Genomic DNA, 19,428 nt, shown 5'->3' on the forward strand with positions numbered 1-19,428 from the left:
GCAGGTGCAGCTATAAATAAGGAAACAAGCAGAAGGGAACGAATTCTACATGGTGAATAAAAAACGAGGAAAATGAAAAGAAAGCTAAAAAGAGACTCAATAGGAAGTCAATAAGAGAAAAAGTAAAATAAAATAACAGGAAAAGGAAAACATAAAGTAAAGAAATGAACCAAATATTTTAACATCATTATTTAGGTAGCTCATTATTACCAAATGATATTTGAAGTAATTTTTCTTAATGCATTTTCAGAACAGAATTCCATTTGCTGTGTGATGATTAGTGATGACTGATCTCATGTAAGTTGTTTCTTAGAAGCAATGTAGTTTTGGGCTTTGAAAGACTACTGTGAACTCTTTTCTGCCTACTCATTCATTTTCTTCATGAAGCTACATTTTAATTAGTGTGTTTTTCACTAATGACTTTATAATGTCTACATTTGCTCACTAAAATCAAAAGGGCTTTTCTTTTAAGTATTTTTTTACTTCAAAACAAATATTTTTATGAATTTCAGAATTTTTCTTTTTTCCTTAAAAAATAAGCTGTACTATATCAAGCTGTTTGATATTTTATACTTAGGGAACCAGTTCGTTATTAACAAAAATACTTTGCTACTTTTACATTTGATTTTAAGCCTCTCTTTAATTAGCTAGGCTTGCTTTCATCATTTGCATATAGTAAGCCCACTGACGTTACACTGGAACAAAAATAAAGCAACTCATAATAGCAAGATATGTGGTTCAGGAAAAAAAATAGGATGATTTTTTTCCATCAATGGCTGCTACTAAGATTGAGCAATTAAAGGATGACGTTATTGCTCATTACTACATCTGTTGTAGCCCTCTGAGTTACTGCACTCTCACCTCTGAGTGGGAAGAGGCATCCCTTTGTGAGGCCCTATTTTATTTTTATTTGGTTTTGCTTGTTTTTCCTTTGCTAAAAAGCATCCAAAGATTCATCCAGGCTAGTTTGCCTGTGTGAGTTTACCTTTTAATCTTTAATGCCAGGGGACTCCTGTTTCCTTTTGTCTCGCTACCTCCTCTCCATTAACCTCATTTCTCACCCAATGACACATAAATCTTTTGATCTGGGGTCATGGTATGTCCTGATTATTCAATAATTGCATCATTTTTCTCTTTTTCTCTTTCTTATATTTCCACAGTTATTTTTAGTTAATTTATTTAGCCCTTAGGTGGCGCATTTAACACAGAGTGCATACTCTGTGAGGCTCTATTCTTAGCACTTACAAATATTAACTCTTAAGCCTTATTTTGAAGTACCTTGCTTGACTTTGCATCTCATTCTTATTCTGGTATTGACACTCTTAGGTTCCAGCAATAGCTTGAGTGATAGATCCCTGACTGTTTACCAAGGAAATTATCAGGCAGAAAAGGAAGAGGGGCATAATATGAGATAGAAGATAATGGGGTTGTTTTCTACTTTTTCAATGAATAATATCTACTTCCATTTTGCCTGTGTTGTAGGTAGGGCACTGAAGAGGACAATATTGATAATATTTATGGTTACCATTTACAGAGTGCTTCATGATTTAAGCATTTTATATGTATTATCTTTGATCTTGATGACAATGACCCAATGTAATTTAGCTGGTATCATCTCCAGTTACAAAAGAGACAACTGAGACTCAAAAAGTTTAAGTAACTGGAGCTGGGATTTTAATCCAGTGGGCCAGATTCCAAAGCCCATTCTCATTCCATTTATACTAGGTTGCATTTCATAGATATGACAACTGAGGTACAAAGCAAAAACAGCATTTGTTGGTGCCAACCCTAAACATACATTTTCTCAATTAACCCTCTTTACAACTTATGTGGTAGGCATTGGTGCTTGCCAAGATTACGTATTAGGGGACAGAGCCAGTTTTTGAAATTAGACTTGTCTGATTTCAACTCTTGGTAGCATTTTGACAGTAAAAGAGTGTCACAAAGGGTGACAGTGCATTAGATGAGTTCAAGTGATCTATGGAAAGTTTTTATTTTAAAAGTTATGTATTTATTTTAAAGTATGTTGGAAAGATATAGCTAGCATATTACACTTGATATTTTGCTTATATCATTTCTTAGGATAAGTATGAGGTTATAATAGTTAGTCTTGTTAAAGAAAAAGTATTAGTAATAATATAGTATAAAATATATGACATATATGAGAGTGTAATAAGATAGTGTAGAGATATGGCAGAAATTATGAAGATACTATTCACATGACTGAAGTCTGGGGAACACTGGAGAACGTTAGGCCACATTTACAGATGAGTAAATGGAAAAATGGTTGATGACTTGCCCAAGCTTGTAAAGATGACTTACAAAGAGTCTAAGGAAAAGTTTACACTTAGGTGGATCCTGAAATAAATGGACACAGAGGAAAAAGAGTGGCATAATAACAATGTCCAGAGATATTCTCAAATTATAGAAAATTGAGTCACTTCTGTCTAGGGCCTGAATTTGGATGTGGTGGTGGTGAGTGAACCTATATTACTGCCGTGACTGGCAACAGAGCAAGATTTTTTCCCTTCCAGTGGGAGGCAATGGCAGGTGTGAAAGCTATAATTTTTCCCATTCCCCCTTTTTTCCTTTCTCTTCCCTCTCCTCCTTTCCCCTCAGACTGACGTGTTCTTGATATTCTGATTTCATCTGTCTAAAAGTGTTGGCCAGAATCAGGATGGAGGATGAGGCACAAAGTGTCACTTGTCTTGGGGCTTTATATATTCTTTTTCTTCTTTCCCTTGGCCATCCCCAACAATGCCTTTTCAGATGATAATTTCTGTGCTGTGGAAGAAAGCTATTTCAATTTTACTGTGCTTATGCTGAGGCAAGAACAAAGTAACCTCACTTAAAGAATGACAGGTTACGTATCCAAGAAACGTTCAAAGCAAATGGGTTTGTGAAGAGATTTATTGCAATTAAAGAGCAAATGTCAATTCAGAATTAAAGCTGGAAACAGCTATGCAAGTTAAAGACGCCTCTGAGCACTTTCTTGGCAGATAACAAAATGTCTGGGTGATTTTTGGCAAGAAAGGAAAGTTAATCTTTATGTAAGTATGAACCATTCCCAACAAAGTTCTCAATTAGTTTTGTTCAAGAAAACTTTCCAGCAACATCAAGTATGGATTTGCAAATCTATTCTTTCTGCCTCAATGCATATGAAAAAACAACCTGGAAAATACCACTTCTGCAAGGGCATTTTCTCATATGAAAAAAATAGCAGCATGTATCAGGGCTAGTCAACCCCTGGCCAAATTTTGAAGCAGTAAAGTTTATGTTGAGATGGTGACTTCCCACCAGCAATGCAGGAGCCTCATTCAGCAGAACCTTTCTCAGTCTGAGAAAACAAAAACTGACAAGTTCAGTCACATTAAGGTGTAAATCACTTAATGTGTTAATTCTCCTTGGGGAATTTGCATTTTCATAGAAAATCTACTAAAAAGAACAGTGCTTAACACAAAAGATTGACTTTATGATCATGTGATCTCAGGCACTGTAGAGGAAAGTGTGTGTGTGTGTGTTTATTGGAGTGATGGTAGAGGCGATAAATGGTATTTTTGAGTGAGAAAACCCTGCAGTTTCCTCACATGTTAAAAAGGAAACCACAGGTCCAAAATGGAGTTACTTATTCTGGCCATATTACCAAACAAGAGCTGAATACTTGACCTAATTGCAGTTATAACCCCCAGAAATCTAGTCTTAACTACTCAGTATGAAATTTTCTGGTTAACACCAATGAGGTAATCTGTCACATGGGCCCTTTCCACTTCTCAAAGGAAAATGATCTAATCTAAAATCATCGTTTTTTTCCATTCATAACTTCCTTGTCCTGCCTTTAAGAGCCTTCCCCTTGCTGTAGTCCTTTGGAGCTCCTCTCTACTTGCTAAATGGGATGCTGCTCAATTCATGAAAAGTTCAATAAATCCGATCAGATCTTCTAATTTACTCAGTTGAATTTTATTTTTTTAATACACATACATCTGGTCCTGGCAATTGTTACTATAGCAGTGGTTCGCTCTCCACTGGTTATTGAGTATAAACACACTGTTGAATGATTGTGGTTAATTTGCAGAATGCTCACACTATTCAAGAACCACTTCAGAAATATGCCAGACAGAAAAAAATGCCCCAGGCTTCACAGAATGATAATAACAGTTAATGTTTATTGAGGCCTTATTGTGCCAGGAATTGTTCTAATAAAGTTAAATCTATTAACTCATTTAATCTTCACAGCAGTCATACAAGTAGGAACTATTATTTCATATATGAAAATTGAGGCCTTGAGAGGCTAAGTAATTAGTCCAAGACCACACAGCAATTGGTAGAACTACTAATTGTTGCTGTTTATACTCTTAGAAGCATACAGTACCTTAGTAGTCATTTATGTGGAAGGGAACTGATGTACTCCATATAGGTCAAATGACTTGCTTATAATATTGTTTAAATTGGGGGAAAAGCTAGAATTAGAACGCAGGTCTCCTGATTTTTCAGTGCTTTCCACATTCTCTGTTGCCTGTGGATCTTATATCTTTTTTTCTTTGTTTCTCTTGTTTTATAATGTGAAGTTGGGGCTTGTAGAGGTACAAAATAGTGAGTAATTTGGTACAACTGCTACAAGTACAAGAAACTCTGATACCGACCAGAAATTAATAAGAAGTGGTATAAGAAGAGTGTAATTTGTGCTGGAGGGTTTTAAAGGCTAGAGAATTTTGTAACAAAGAGCATACATCACATATGACAGGAATATCTCTTTTACTACCGTCACAAGATGCTTAGTTGGCAAAGAAAGTCAATGGTCAGCAGGTCAGTGGTCGCAAGGTGAGCACAGCATGTCAGTAATTAATCCTTAGTTTCTAGGAAGAGATGTTTATCCTTAAAGAAATGTTGATATGGGAGAAAGCTATACCCCTATCTTTAAGGGCATCTTTCTTGTCTTTGGGACATACTAAATGTTTAAAGCAGATGTACAATGCATGCTCAACAGGCCCCATCTGGCCCTTTTGGAAAAATAAGATCAGGCCAAATTAGTTTTATACCAAATGGCTTTTTCATATACTCCAATATATCCTATTGCTTTTCATTTATTTATCAATAACCAGGTCTCACTTCACTTTAGGAATCTTAAGTGAAAAGCAGTGTATAGGATGCAACAGAACTCATAGAGAGGTAGAAAGTGGAGAGACCAGTTCTGAAGCTATCAGAGTAGCAGAAGCATGAGGTAATTAGGGATAGTGGGAATAGAAGAGAGGTGATAAGGTTGACAGATGCAGCAGAGGTAAAAAACCATCATTACTTGGCACGTGTCTTCCTGTGGGGTGATGGAGAAGTTGGAACCAAAAAGGACTTCCAGATTTTAAATCTGACTGACTATTAACATAAATAGGAAAATCAGGAAGAAAAGGCTCTTTGGAAGAGGAGAGGATGAGCCCAGTCAACAGTGCAAGCAGGACATCTTGTGGGAAATGTGCATATAGAGACACAAAGCTAGTACCAGAAGAAAAGGTAGAGTTAGCCATAGAGATTTGGAAGACACATTCATGGGAGTGGATGGGATTTCCAAGGCGAGAGTAGGGGCTGGACTGCACTTAGCTTGGGGGAGAGGGAAAGTGTGAGAGCAAGAACAAGAGCAAATGTAATTGAACCTTGGCAAACATAATAAAGCACTATTTTTTTTAAATTTTTTTATTAATGTTATGATAGATTACAACCTTGTGAGATTTCAGTTGTACATTTTTGTTAATCATGTTGTGGGTACACCACTTCCCCCTCTGTGCCCTCCCCCCACCCCCCCTTTTCCCTGGTAACCACCGATCAGATCTCCTTATCAATATACTAACTTCCACCTATGAGTGGAGTCATATAGAGTTCTATGCTTTACACTTTGCACATTTATCACATGCATGATCTCATCCACTCACAGAACTCCCCTCTGACACAGTATTACCTGAATTTTACAGGTGCAGCTAATAAGGGACTCTGTGACTCCCAAGCCTCAATTTAGTCATTTCGCTACTCAGCAGTACCAACTAGCTGCTTTTTATATCCCAGCAACCTTTATAAAACCTTCTCTTTAAATCTGACTACCTTAAAACTGACTAAATGTGCAGTTGAGCACAGGAAGTCTTCAGTATGGCCCTTTCACTGAGGACACTAACCCAACACAGAACACCTAGGTGTTATTCCAGCCTAGGCATATATACAGTCATTTATGTCTTTCAAGAATTATTTATCGAGAACAAATTGAGGGTCAAAGCTTGAATTCAAACAAAGGAGATATTGACTTTTTAAATTTTTGACTTCTGGGTTTTAATGTAATGAAGAATTATTATCTTAGATTTAAGCATTTGGAGTTGAGGTAGTGACACTTTCTCTACCCAATCAAGAGAAGAGGGCCCTGTGCTTTTGGTAGCTGTGCAAAGGAGCAGTCACTTCGCATTTTACATAGTAGAATCAGAGCCCACCTTTGGCAATGATGTAAAATGTAAGTGGCTAGACAGCACTCCCCTCAACACTATTTTTTGGCAGACTTCTTGTTATCCTTTGTTCTTAGTCCTTGTCTGTCCAGTATCCCCTATTGCAGCCCTTGAAAGTGTTGCCTCACCTTTAACTCTGAGGGAAATAGAAGCATGTATTTCTTTGCTGTGTAAATTAGGAAGAAACAGGAAAAGATATTTCAGGGTTGTGTTCTATGGGATTTAAAGGATATTTTGTTCAGTTTTTAGTTAAGGTTGAGTTTTTGAAAGAAGACCAATTATCACTGGAGGATATGTTGTGTCTAATAGGAGAGAAGGAAAATTTAACTTGATAAGCAATTCCTAGCTGATGTGGAAGAAACAGACCAATAAAAAAGACAGAGGGAGCAAAAGAAATCGTTTTGAAAATGCCAGTACCCCAATTAAAATAAGAGCCATTAAGCAGTCAGGTATACAGTAAAAATGTCTATTTATTTGGTGATTGCATTGTTCACCCTTTTAGTTACATAAATTATCACTGATATGTGACCTCAGTACATATTGACTCTGTGGTTTGTGATAGATGTCTACATGACCAAATTTAGCCTCTTGGTAATTAATAACTCTTAGTTGGGCCTTGAATGCAAGGCCCCCAAATCTCCTTCTCAGAGAAATCAAAGGAAGCATATGCTAGTTGAATCCTGGAATTAAAGAATTCTGTGCTTGATACGTCTTAACATAATTTGTAAGATAATTAAAATATCTGAAATACCATGTGAAATGTGAAACAAGAAATGTGAAATATTTAATTGTTGTGTCAGCATACAATGGTCTCATGCCCATAATAGAAAAGTATTTATTTTGTATGTAAAGGGGTATATAAAATATGAATTGTGAATATAAATAGCAATATTTTGATAAAATTAAGGGTTAATAAAAGGAATAATTTTTCAATTTTTGCAATACATCTATTTTGATTTTGAATCCCTTTGTAACTGTATCATCTTACCAGTAATTTATAAAAAGTATGAATTATTTTAATTTTTTTCTACAATTATTCACAAACTGATAGTGAAATATTAAGGGCATTACTCTTGAATACTCAATATTCCATAGTGGATAGGATAAAATGGTTTATTTCAGCCAAAGAATAAATTATATAATTACTCACTTTCATCAGCTCATGAAATTTGACTTCATTTGTTGTGAGTAGAAGTAGGAGGATGGGACAAAAAGGAGAAATCTACTAATATTTTATGAGAGTAATGAACACTTAGTTTCTATATTTCTTTTTTTGTATTTTGTTTAAAAAGTGTGTCACCATGTAGGCATTCAATAAATGTTGGTTGAATGAACAAAAAATGGCAATAAATGGCAATCCTAAGTCAATTCTCAACATTTTCCCTGCCCAAGAACCTTGGAAGGATATTCCAAACTCTCATCAGCAACAGAGGGTTGAGAAGAAATTCTCAAGTAGAGAGTAAGGTATGTCCTAAGAGATGGAGGTCAGAATTTAGGTTGGGACCTGGAGTGGGGGATGGGCAATATGCAATTTGAGAAGCCTCCCAGGGTGATTATGATACATAGACCCACCTGGATAGAAAATCCCCAGCTTAGAAAATTCCTTATGACAAATTACAAGGAAGCTAATGTTTTCTGTGTTTTTAGAATTTCTGTATATATTTTTTTGATGACAAAAATCACTTTTTTCTTTTATTTTTTCCCAATTTTATTGAGAAATAATTGACATACATCACTTACAAGTTTGAGGCATACAGCATGATGGTTTGATTTACATATATTGTGAAATGATTACCACAATAGGTTCAACTAACATCCATCTTCTCCTATGGATACAATAAAAATAAAAGAATGAAGAAAAGGACATTTTTCCTTGTGATGAGAACTCTTAAGATTTACTCTCTTAACAACTTCTTGTATATCATGCAGCATTGTTAGCTATAGTCATCATGTTGTACATTGCATCCCTAGTACTTATTTATCATATAACTGGAAGTTTGTACCTTTTGACCATTTCCTTCCAATTCCCCCTTCTCCCACACTCTACCTTTGGTAACAGCAAGTCTGATCTCTTTTTCTATGAGTTTCGATTTTTTTTAAGATTCCACATATAAGTGAGATCATATAGTATTTTTCTTTCTTTGTCTGACTTGTTTTATTTAGCATAATGCCCTCAAGGTCCATCCATGTTGTCACAAATGGCAAGATTTCACTATTTCTATGGCTGAAAAATATTCCATGGTGTATATATATATATATATATATATATATATATATATATACATACCACAACTTCTTTACCCATTCATCCTTTGATGGGAACTTAGGTTGTTTCCAAATCTTTACTATTGTGAATAATGATGCAATGAACATAGGCATGCAGATATCTTTTCAAGTTAATAATTTTGTTTCCTTTGGATATATACCCAGAAGTGGGATTACTTGGTTACTTGGTCCTATGGTAGTAACTTTTTGAGGAACTTCCATACTCTTTTCCATAACGGGCATACCAATTTGCATTCCCACCAATAGTGCACAAATGTTCCTTTTCTCCACATCCTCGCCAACATTTGTTATCTCTTGTGTTTTTGATGATGGCCATTCTAAGAGATGTGAGGTGACATCTCATTGTGGCTTTAATTTATATTTCCCTAATGACTAGTGATGTTGAGCATCTTTTCATATACCTGTTGGCGTTTCATATATCTTCTTTGGAAAAATGTCTATTCAGATCCTTTGGCCTTTTTTTTTTTTGAGTGAGGAAGATTGATTGGCCTTGAGCTAACATCAGTTGCCAATCTTCCTTTTTGCTTGAGGAAGGTTGTCTCTGAGCTAACAGCTGCTCCAATCTTCCACTATTTTTTGTTTATCAGATGCTGCCACGGCATGGCTTAATGAGCAGTGTGTAGGTCTGCCCCTGGGGATCCGAATCCATGAACCCTGGGCTGCTGGAGGGGAGCATGCGAACTTGACCACTACACCTTCAGGCCAGCCCCTCTTTGCCCTTTTTTAAATTGGGTTTTTTGCTTTAGAGATGTATGAGTTCTTTGTATATTTTGGATATTAACCCCTTATCAGATATATGGTTTGTAAATATTTTTTCTCATTCTGCAGGTTTTCTTTTTGCTTTATTGATGATTTCTTTTGCTGTGCAGAAACTTTTTAGTTTGATGTATTACCACTTATTTATTTTTTATTTTGTTGCTTATGCTTTAGGTATCATATCCAAAAAATTATTACCAAGGCCTGTGTCAAGGAACTTTATTTCCTGTGTTTTCTTCTGGGAGTTTCACTGTTTCAGGTCTTACCTTTAAGTCTTTAATCCATTTTCAGTTAATTTTTGTGAATGGTATAAGATATGGGTCCAGTTTCATTATTTTGCATGTGACTATGCAATCATCCCAGCACCATTATTGACAAGAATGTCTTTTCTCCGTTGAACATTCTTGGATCTCTTGTCAAATATTAGTTGGCTGTATATGCTTTGGCTTATTTCTGGGCTCTCAATTCTGTTCCATTGGTCTATTTGTCTGTTTTTATGCCAGTACCATACTGTTTTGATGACTATAGCTTTATAATATAGCTTGAAATCAAGAAGTGTGATGCCTCCTGCTTTGTTTTTCTTCTCAGGATTCCTTTGACTAGCCAGGGTCTTTAGTGGTTCCGTATACATTTTAGGAGTGTTTTTTCTACTTCCGTAAAAAAAAAAAAAAGACATTGAAATCTTGAAAGGGATTGCTTTGAGTACTACTCATATTTTAACAATATTAACTCTTCCAATCCATGGACCCGGGATACCTTTCTATTTGTGTCTTATTCAATTTCTTTCATCAATGTCTTGTAGTTTTCAGAGTAGAGATCTTTCACCTCCATAGTTAAATTTATTCCTAAGTATTTTGTTTGTGATGCTGTTGTAAATGGGATTGATTTCTTTTTCAGAAAATTTGTTGTTAGTGTATAGAAATGCTACTGATTTTTCTGTGTTAATTTTCCATCCTACAACTTTACTGGAGTCATTGATTAGATCTGTTTTTTGGTTGAGTCTTTAGGAGAATCCATATTTTTTTTAACACAAGAAACTAGAAACCTATCATCGTAATGGGTTGAATTATTCCAGAATTGTAATTTTATATCCTTCCAACAGGGATGCCAGTAAAGGGTTGGCAACGCATGTAGTGAGTTTAGATATCCTAGAGATCTAATCCAATGATTTATCTAAAACCCTATTTGTTCTCAAATTTTTGGATAATTCATACAAAGCATGTGGAAGTTTTATTTTTTACTTCTGTGTGTGTGTGTGTGTGTGTGTATACATCTGAATTCTCTTTATATTCTTGGAAGTTTGCAAGTCAGCCTCAAGCCTGTGATCTAGGACTTAAACAGTATGTCAAGAATAAGAAAAAAACTAGGGGTAAGCGAACAGTTGGGAGGTAGGGAGCAACCAGAGGTCAAAGCCAGGAGGTACTTACTGAGTACTCAGAGCTGAAGTCTACCATAGAACCTGGGAGATAGGAAGTAAAATAGGTCCAGGGCCAGCTCAGCACAGCAACCCAGAAGACTGATCCTTATTTCTTTGTGAAAACTTAAGGGGCTGGCCAATCTAAGGGTGATGACAAAGTGGTCAGGAGACTGGGTATGAATGATAGTATCTAATTGATGAAAACTTATGAATTCGTACTGATTTTTGTGGATATAGTTTTAATTAATCAACAACAAAAAACTTTTTTCCTTGTTTTATTCATTGAATTTTAAATCCTAGGGCATTATCCAAGTAAGAATTAAAGATTGGTTCCTTTACTTTAACAGTATGGGTAGAAGAATGCACTGAAAAATCTGTATACCTTAAATCAATGGCAGTAGATTGCTGTCTGCCACACTTTTGAGGAAACGGCTGTGCACCACTTTGGGCTATTGCTGCTCCCTGGTGTGGCTTTATGCAATTTTTTTCTCCATTTCCCCCCAGGTTTTGTTGTGTTTTGTATAGATTTTCACAAATGACAGCACCTTAAGCAAACATGCATTTTGCACATATCCATAGAGGGCCTGTTTCTGTTGATCATTCTGATAAATTAGAAAGTTTTGAAACTTTCTTATTAATGAGATATTGACAGATGGATCAATTGACTGACCTTTAAATAAAAGGATGAAGGGTTAAGAAGTCAAACTGTCCAATTCTTGTGAGCGGTAGCCTCCTTGTTTGGGCGAAGAAATGACCAGTCACCTCCCTAATGAGTCAGGAAATGGCTGAGAGGTGCAAAGATGGCTTGGCATTGCATAACACTGTTTTTGAGCTGCTGGGGATAGCTACTTGGTTTAGGGCATCATGACCTATGAGTAGCTGTGGACTAAACTGCCTAATGTATGAACAAAACTGCTGAATGGTAGCTAATATTTTTGAGTGGTTGTATTATTTAATCTTTGCAATATAGGTTATTATTTTCATTTTACAGACTAAGAAAGTGAACCTTAGAGTGATTAAATAACTTGTTCCCGTTACAGAGATATCTCGTAACAAGGTGAGGTTTTTTCAACTCAAGTTCGTCTGACTCCAAATCCAGCATTGTTACCCATTATACTGTAGTTGTTTTGATGTACCACAAGTACAGTAAGGCCAAGGCCACCTTGATGTATTAAAGGTGAGTTAGGTGACTTTCCATGGCCCTCTGGTATCCACTGGTGCTTGGATGAGTCATAAGGAACAAAAAAAAGGTGGTGAAGAGTTTGACATTAAGAGCAAAAGTGATGTACCATCAATGAGATGCTTGTACCTCGCATTTACTGCATGCGAATCTATTTACTAATCTCCATCCTGAATAGCAATGAGTACCAGGAAACATTTGCATTCTTCAGTATGTGACTGTGTTGTGCTGATGAGTCAGTGTTGTTGATGTATTTCCAAAAACCTTCTGTGATAGACTTATAAAATTTTTTTCTATGCAGTCAGTATCCAATCAATCAGGGAGTCCAAGATGAATCATGAAACACATTTGTTGACAAATAAAACCTTGTGTTCAGTGCCAATCAATCCAACTGTGCCACCACTGTTCCAATTGCCAGCCATGAAATATTACTCTGAAACACAAAATTTATTGTTGGAAAGAGCCAGTATCAATCTAGTTATCCTGCTGCCTTTCAGCAGGTGCATCTTGCTATTCAGCAAGCGTATCCAACTGTATTGATTCCAAGCGTATATCCATCTTAGCCTTAAACTCATTTATGCTGCCTATTCTGACTATATTATGTACTATGCTGTTCCCAATTCCAATATCTTTCTTGGATATGGAACCTCTTCTGAGCTTAAATATAGCCTGCGCTTTTGCCTGCATGACACCCAGGCCTGTCCTTTTCATATTTTTTTTAAAAAAGAATAAACACAGATTCAGGTACTAGATCTTTGTGTCAATTTAAAGCGAGGGATTTTAGATAAAAGAAATAAAGCATCAGATGCTCACAAAGAAAGCTTTGAGTGAAAGAGCTGTTTAAATTCAGGGCTTTGATGACAAAAATAAGTTGAGGAAGAACTAATCACTTTCATATTTTCAACTTAACCAAATGAATATTTTTCAAAAATATCTATAAAAGTATATATATTTCCCTGTATATGAGAAGACTTATTGTGTTTTTTTCCTCCTTTGTAAAATATTAGTTCGATTAGTGGTCTTATCTGACATGGAGAGGAAGTGCTTAAGTGTTTTATGCTCTATCACTAAGAATATTTGGGTGCAATTTCAGGCTATAGGATGGTATCACATATGACATACATGGATTTAACTTCAGAAAATGGAACTGTAAAGGAGTTCACAGAACCAAAATAATGCTGCTCACAATTTCGTCTTTTTGTAGGGACTGCATGAAGCATCTTGCAGTGACTCTGGAGCATCATTTTGCGCTCCAGTGATTATTGTGTCAGGTAATTGAGAGCTTTTTTAAAAGTATTTTTGCTTCTGCTATGCAGTTAATTTCACTAATTTTTGCTGACACTTTGTTTACAAAACCAATCCAACATTAGACTAATGTGAAATGCTTGATGGGTTAGTTTTCTTGAGACTCACAAAACGACAGAGACACTAATTTCCATGATATCTGCCTCTCCTAGAGCTATAGTAGGTTGGTCAGAGAAAAGCATATTTGCCACATAGACTTAGCTATTGATGAGGAATATTATGTTATACTACAAAATTTGCTTTGAGTATTTTATATCTGGAGATTATGAAAACACCAGGCCTATATGAGAGTTGCAACTAAAGAGCCTCATTGGTATGGTACCTAGAAGCATGAGTTCAATAAATAATAGTGAAATTATTTGGTGAATTGAAATAGCTGATCTGGCACACAAAAAGGCATGATGAGTTATTTCTATTTGATTGTATTCACAAAACTTCCAAATCTAGGCCTGATTGTCCACCTGTGTTTCTTTCATTTATTTTCATTTTCTAACGAAATTTTGACATCACTTCAAATACAGACCACTCTAAAAGGAACCCATTATTGTTCTCCTAAGCAGCATATATTAAAACTGTGCTTGTCCTGTTGATTGCACAAATTTCTTGGTCTTCTAGGTTGGAAATCTTGGATTCATCATTTAACATCAGACTTTATTACCCATTTCAATTCTCTTAACTCACCTTTCATTTCTCAACATGTATTCTTTTCTATCCTAATTTGTCAGCTGAATCCCTAATCATTCTTCATGGCTCAGCTCAACCTTTACCTCTCCTGAGAGTCTTTTCTGATGTTTTCCACCACCATTCTCAGTTGGATGTCTCTTCTTTGTCCTGCCATAGTACCTTGAGCATACCAGGATTATAGTACTGTAGTTGCTCTACTATCCCTGCAGTGGGCCTAGTGTATAGTTGTTGCTCAGTTAATGCTTATTAAATGATGAAAAGTGTTAGCCTCTTCCCTTCAACTACATTATAAGATCAGGAAAAGCCTTATTCTCTTTAATATTTTCATAGCACTGGATACACAGTAGATGCTCACTAAATATTTGATTGTTTTTTTAAAGGCCATAATTGTAATGCTGCCCTTGCCTAGAATCGAGACTTCTGTATATGCAATAACATGTCTTAAAATATAATTAATGAAAATACTAATCTTAGTGGAAGAAGAGATGTTTGGTAGCCAGTGTTTCTCTTTATTTTGTCAAGAGTACAGATTCGGTAAGTGATAGCGGAAAATTGAAACGATTGTTGCAGGAATTTTGACTATTGTTAGACAAAAGTCATATCCCCTGCATTCTGTGGAGAACAGCCTTAATGTTGAATGACCGGATCTACGAGAATGGTTATGTTGAAATTTGTAACAGATAATGCATAAAATGCCAGAAAGGCATTTCAACTCTTTGCTTTTAGACATCTGGCACTGTGTACATCCACTGAATCACTATTAAGAATACTGTGGATGAAAATCTTCGCAGTTCATTATCAGCACTATTGCTTTTGGGCAACAGATCTGTACACATTTTCATCACTCAGTCAAAGCCAATCAGCATCTCAGACATTTTCAGTCCTGGAATAATTTTGCTTGGTGTTGTCCAATATAGGATGTTTCTACTTGACACTTTGTTTGAATTGTTTGTGAAGAAAGTGACTCTTTAGGCTATGTTTATTGAACTGACATTGGTGGTATCCAGTCTTCTAAGCAAGGAATCACTATAAAGGTAGTGTTAGGTTTATTAAGGTAGTTTGAAATGGCAGCCCAGAGGCTCAGTGTTGAATAAATAGCATAAAAACAGATCAATCCAATGATGTATGCTATATTCCTTTATGTGAAAAAGAATTATTCAGAATAAAGTGATGAAGAGAAGTTATATTCAATATCTTTCTATGGAAGTTGGTGAACTTCATAAACAATGGATCAGAATTGGCAATGAAATGGAATTTCTCTACCTGTTATACTGACAGGGAAATACTCCTTTTAACCAAAAGGCAGATGAAGGCAATGTGAGAATTAGCTTCTCCTGGCTCCCAGAGGCAGTAGAATCCTATAAATTATTTTTTTGGCATGGAATTAATGTGTTATATTTGTATATTTTCTGATAGGCAGAATACATCAATAAGCTATTCATGTTTCTGAGCCTCAATGCATAAGGGCAGGGTGGCTTTATAGCCACTTATTATAGCAATTACATAGTTATATTGGACATATTTTTCTCTAGTTTCTGATACAAACATTTACCTGGCCCCAGTTACATGATTTTTGCCTTTAAACACACACACAGGTCCATATATGTTTGCACTCACATGTACATTCACATCACATATGTTCAAAAGGGAGAAATATCTGGCAACTAACTTATGAAGATACTCTACCCTACACAGAGACTTCAGTGTCACATGTATACACAAACACAAATGTACTCTATGACAAGGCATAAAATGAATATACTTAGAACTTATTTTGCAATGGAAATGGTACATATATAGGCACCTTCAATTAATTATGAATAAATATTTAGGGCAATTGGTTCAACAAAGAATGATGCTACTTCCATACTTTCTTCCAAAGTATTGTCCAATAAAATATAGTTTAAAATACTTTCCAGGTAAATAAAACTTGACATGAGGACACCTTGTTTGGGTCTCTGGAAGCAAAAGCTTGAAGACCACCCCTGTTCTAAATTATAATAGCTTCAATATACACAATCATAACTATATGACAGGCCCTGTGCTAAGCACTTAATATGTGATATCTAATTCAGTTCTTACCACACTCTGGTATTAGAAATGGTTACCTCATTTAGCAGATGAATAAACTGAGTCAAAGTCCATGCTCTGAACTTTGCACTATACTGTTTCCTTTCTTGGAAAACCCATTAGAATAATTTCCATTTATGTGTTCTGATTTGTTTTCATCGTAAGTAACAGGTTTAAAATTATTGAAAGAAAGCCTTTGGCACTTTAATTTTTTTCTTACTTCACTTCGTTTTAACATTATCTCTAAAGCCTAAAGTTTCTAAAGTACATCTATTCTCATGTACTCTTATAATAGGCTGGTGCCACTGCCGCTGTGGATAAATGAGTTGACCTCGTTGATGTTCCTGCCTATCGCAGAGAATTGAAAGCCCAGCTGAGATCAATTACAAGCAATATTACTACCTTGGCAGGAGATGTCAAGACACATTCCTGGTCAGATGCTGGATATGTGTATGCTGAACGACAGTCAAAGAAACAGGACATTTCCAATCATCTTTAGAAATGGGAGAAAGTCATGAAGTTCTAAAAGCTTTGTTTCCATGAAACCTACGAACAGTGCAGATAAAGTATATTTTGTGTGCATATGCATATATATGTACGCGTGTGTGTATAATCTCCCTGAATTTCTGAATAATGCTATCCTCAAGCTCCAAGAGAATAGAAGAGATCCATGCATTCTGAGCCCAATATAGTATAATTCCATTTACCCAGAATCCAAAACACCAAAATAATGAAATAACCAGAATTTAGTTTACAAGTGTATAGAACAATTGTTGCTGTTCATAACAATAACCTTTTAGGTATTCAGATACATTCTAAAATAAAACAAACAGGCATTCCCATTTTAGTTTCAGAAAAGTATATTTCATGATATTAAAATTCTTATGTTTATATATTTACTATTCATTAATGGTATATAACAGTTAAACACAAGAGTTAATCATCTGGAATACTCTGTTACTCATTATTTTCTATCAACTCCATTTTTTGATTCCAAAAGGAATACATTTACTTGATTTATTTGAGATTGGTTTGTGTGATAAGCCTCCAGAAAAAAAGTGAATCTTTGGATTTGGTGAATTAGGATTCTCTAGTGAATGAACACAAATAACAAGGGTAATTTAGGCAAAATCAGTGTTTTCTTTTATGTGTATATAAATATATCATAGATTGCAAAGTCAAATTTCTCACCAAAAATAAGGCATCTGTACTTGAGACGTTAATGCCTGAGCCTGAATAGTAACCTTGAATCAGCATGGCAACCTATTGGGAGTTTCAGTTAAGCCTGGCTAATCTAAAAGTGTAAATGACTTGGGTCCTTATTCTCAATTAGGAAGTAGGAACATGTGACTCTTTCCGAAGAGGTTTTTGAGTTATTTCCTAATGGGATTTTCTTGTGGAGGAGTTATACTGCATGGTCATAGCCCAGCTTCAAGACACGTCAATTGTGTGATTATGATGTGGAGGAATGCATGGTGATCTCAAGCTCCTTGGGAAAGGATATAAGTAGGAGTGTGTACAAATTGTCCTTCCCTAGGCTCACATTGCATAAATGCAATTATGAAACAAAAATAATAACATGAAAATATTTCCTCTAGAGTCACCTTTTGGTTGCTGCTTCAGGGATATTGGTATTACCCTCATCATAGAAGATGCTCCTCACTTTCTTTCAAATTTTAATAGACATCATGCTCCTTGTCCAACCAAAGTCTTCTCTTCCATAGGGTAAATGGCCATAGTTCCTTTGACAATTCCTTGGTTTCTTTATTTTTAAGCATCCGTTTGGACTTCCTCTGGATTTTTTTCCATAAAACTGATGTTCAGAGTTGGACACAATCCTAATACGTAATTTGACCAAAGTATTGTACGCAGCATTACTTGATCTCTACGGTATATTTTTCCCCCAAAGAAGCTTAGGATATTTTATTAGTTATCTGTCCTCTATTGGTCTGTGGCTGGTTCAGAGAGGAAAACTTAAAGAGACTGTTTTAATTCCAATATTATAGTATCTTCTTCAGTCTCCCTAAAAGTTCACTCTGTCCCATCAGCTAACAAAAGATTGAGGAAAGATGATCCACAGGCTTGTCTCTTCCTTTAACATTCCATGATTTATAGCAACATCACAGACAATACTTCTGGGAGTTAAAAATTACTGAAAATATACCTGTTTTCAAACTGGGTCCTTATCTAGCTGAACTGAAAAATAGCTTAAATCTTCTTAAGCAAATAATTGCAAAAATAGAAGACAGAAAAAGGGACCGATGGTATGTAGATGTCTGGGCAATCAACTGTATTCCACCTTGGGGTGAAATAGGTAGCTCTCTGGTTCTCAAACCTGTGTACATATTAGAACCATCTGAGGAGCTGTTAAAAATAATGACTGTAATATTTTTTTAAATGTTAACAGTTTTATTGAGGTATAATTGATGTAAATAAATTGCACGTATTTAAAATATATAGTTTGACGGTCTTAACATATATTTATAATGGTGAAACCATCACCAAAATTAACATAATGAATATATCCACCTAGCCAAAAAAGCTCCCTAGTACCCCTTTGTAATCCTCACCCTTAAACCTTCACAGGCAACCATTGACCCACTTTCTGCCATTACAGAATATTTTGCATTTTCTAGAGTTTTAAATAAATGAAATAATGCAGTATTTATGCTTTTTATGTCTTCTTTCCCTAAGCATAATTATTTTGAGATTCCTCTATGTTGTAACCTACATTTACAGTTTGTTAATTTTTATTGCTGAGTAGTATTCCATTGTATGCATTTCAAAGTTTGTTTATCCACTCACTGCACATTTGTTTCCAGGTTTTGGATTACAAATAAAGCTATATGAATATTTGTGTACAAGTCTCTGTATGAACATATACTTTCATTACTCTTTGATAAAAACTTAGGAGTGAAATGGCTGAACCATATGGAAGGAATATGTTTAACTTTTTAAGATATGTAAAGCTTCTTGTTTCTGCACCATTTCCTGAAAAGACTGTCCTTTCTCCAATGAATTGACAAAGCATGTTTGTCAAAATTAAGTTGTCTGTATATGTGTGAGTTTATATCTGAACTCTATCCTGTTTTATGTCAATCAGATATTGTCTTAATTACAGTAGCCTTGTAAGACTTGAAATAAAATAGCATTAGTATTCCAATTTTGTTCTTCTTTTTCAAAGTTGTTTTGGCTATTATGGATTCCTTTAATTTCTATATGAATTTCAGAATCAGCTTGTCAATTTATACAAAAGG

The 19,428-nt window shown here is 35.3% G+C and overlaps 1 long non-coding RNA gene across 1 annotated transcript in view; it reads left to right on the forward strand.

Moving 5' to 3' along the window:
- The window catches only part of LOC139042671 (uncharacterized), a 35,490-nt gene extending 16,466 nt beyond the window's left edge, over nt 1-19,024 (forward strand). The window contains exon 4 of the long non-coding RNA XR_011499665.1: nt 16,467-19,024. This is a non-coding gene — a long non-coding RNA (uncharacterized lncRNA). The remainder of the gene's footprint in view (nt 1-16,466) is intronic.
- Nucleotides 19,025-19,428: the final 404 nt, after the last annotated feature.

This window comes from Equus asinus, chromosome X, assembly GCF_041296235.1.
Source record: "Equus asinus isolate D_3611 breed Donkey chromosome X, EquAss-T2T_v2, whole genome shotgun sequence".
Lineage (NCBI taxonomy): Eukaryota > Metazoa > Chordata > Mammalia > Perissodactyla > Equidae > Equus > Equus asinus.